Source organism: Mandrillus leucophaeus, unplaced genomic scaffold, assembly GCF_000951045.1.
Source record: "Mandrillus leucophaeus isolate KB7577 unplaced genomic scaffold, Mleu.le_1.0 Scaffold592, whole genome shotgun sequence".
Classification (NCBI taxonomy): Eukaryota; Metazoa; Chordata; class Mammalia; order Primates; family Cercopithecidae; genus Mandrillus; species Mandrillus leucophaeus.
The window spans coordinates 390668-393016 of NW_012106386.1; positions in this window are offsets into that span (position 1 = coordinate 390668).

A 2349-nucleotide genomic window follows, 5' to 3' on the forward strand; every position below is an offset into this window, starting at 1 on the left:
CTAGTGAGATGAACCCAGTACCTCAGTTGAAAATGCAGAAATCACCGGTCTTCTGTGTTGCTCGTGCTGGGAGTTGGAGACTGGAGCTGTTCCTATTCGGAATACATGAATGTGTCTCCCTAATCGATGGCTTGTTTGAAGTGGTTTATAATCTCAACTTCTCTGAAAACAAGCACTTTCAGGAGGTTGTGTGTTCTTATGTTTTTTAATAGATTCTTATTCCACTTTTCTATCAACTCTACTTCCAATTCAAAAGTTGCTTCACTCCATACAATAAATTTACAGTAGAAGATGAAGTTCATTAGAATAATTGATTTACTATGCACCAACTTTTTATTGGATATTTACTATTGGCATATCCAATACATAATACATATGATGATATTATACATTGCATTTTGTACTAGTAAAATGATACCATTTTGCAAGTGCAGTTCAAATGTTTTGGATTCATATCAGAACTCTTCTGATTGAAAGGTTAAAATAGTCATATCTTTCCTCATTTTGCAGAAAAACAAGTATCATTCTTAAACTGGTACATTTCTTTTTTATTTCATGTCAGTCATTGTTGATGACTTCAGAGTATTTGTCCTAAATTTTAATCTTAAAAGGGTGGGGACACTGTTTCAAATAAATATAAAATCCAAATGGGCAAAGCATGTTTCAAGAATAAATTTTTCATAGAGCTACTAAATATTTGGAGCGGGGAAAAAGGTATCTTAAGCTATTATTAAGAATACAGTTTCAGGAAGAAATTGAGATGCTCACTCCTGGGACTAGATACCTCATTTCTAAATGTTGCCTATGTATTCACACACAAAAAAACATGTCTTTCTCATCATTTTTTTTTAATTTTTAAAATAACGCTTATTTTTTAAAAGTTATGTGTGCATTGTAGGAAACTGAAAAACACAAGAAGCAAAGAACAAAGTCATCCACAATCACATAGAGTTTACGGTTTTATGTGTTCTTCTAGGTCCTGTCTGTATATAAAACAACATCCAATTTTATGGGACTGAGATTATACAATATGTGTCTTGATTTTTCACATCATGAATATTTACCAGTTCAAAATCCCAAAGCCATATGAGTATTTTGATAACCAAGACTGCGTCGTTTGTTTAATCACCCACTAGGTGGAATAACAACCTGTGCTCAGGTTATTCATCTGCAAAATACATTCAGGATATGAAACTACAAGACTGGGGTTTTACAAAGAGATGATAAACCTTTTTCTTCTCTTCCTAGAAGTTTGGTTGTTGATTAAACATGAGCTGAGTATGTGATGATGATACTCCCTGAAGGCCTTGAAGAAGATAAGTATCTCCAAGTGTACGTCCCAGGAGTCCTTCTACTGCTCAGATTGGGATGGGAAGTGTCTTAGTCCATTTGCACTCCTATACCAAAATACCATACACTGCATATCTAACAAACATCAGAAATTTACTTCTTAGAGTTGTGGAATCTGGAAAATCTAAGATCAAGGCATCAGCCGATTCAGTGTCTGGGAAGTGCCTGCTTTATCATAGATGACACCTTGCTGTGTCCTCATGTGATGGAAGAGGCAAACAAGCTCCCTTGGACCTTTTCTGTTGATGTACCAATTGCATTTATGAGAGTTCAGCCCTTATGACCAATCATCTTCCCAAAGACCCCACATCCTAATATTCTCACCTTGAGGGATAATATTTCAACATATAATTTTGCAGACGACACTAACATTCAGACCATACTGTGGGGTGTTTTCAAACATGTCAGAATCCTATGTTGGTGAACCTCGTCTGTAAGTATTTCTAAGCTTCACTAGTCCTAGCATACTGACATGCTTTCATTCATACTGAATGGGGTTTGAGGTACCCACTGCTCAGAAAAGGACTGGTGGCTATCTACAGAGTTCTTACAGTCCTGACATGGGGGAAAAATGTTTAGAGCCCTGCTATTTAATGTTTTCTCTACAAAGTAGCAGCAGCAGAGAATCTGGGGCCCACTCTGGATCTATTAAACCATAATCTGCATTTTATAGGATTCTGGGTGATTAGAACATACATTACAGTTTGAGAACAATATTCCTGGTGCATTGGCTTTAAAGTTTGTTCACATGTTGAAATAATCAAGGGAGTTATAAACAAAACAAAACAAAACAAAGCAAAAAGCACTTGACACCTATGTTTCACCTCAGACTGTCTTATTTATTTGGTATGGGATATAAGATGAGAGACAGGATTCTTACAAAGCTCCCCAGGTGATTTGAAAATGCAGCAAAGTTTGAGAATCACCAGTATGAGGTCCCATTATTTCTGTAATTTGCCATCTTTACTTGGTACTTTAGCATCCAGTCTATTTTGGATT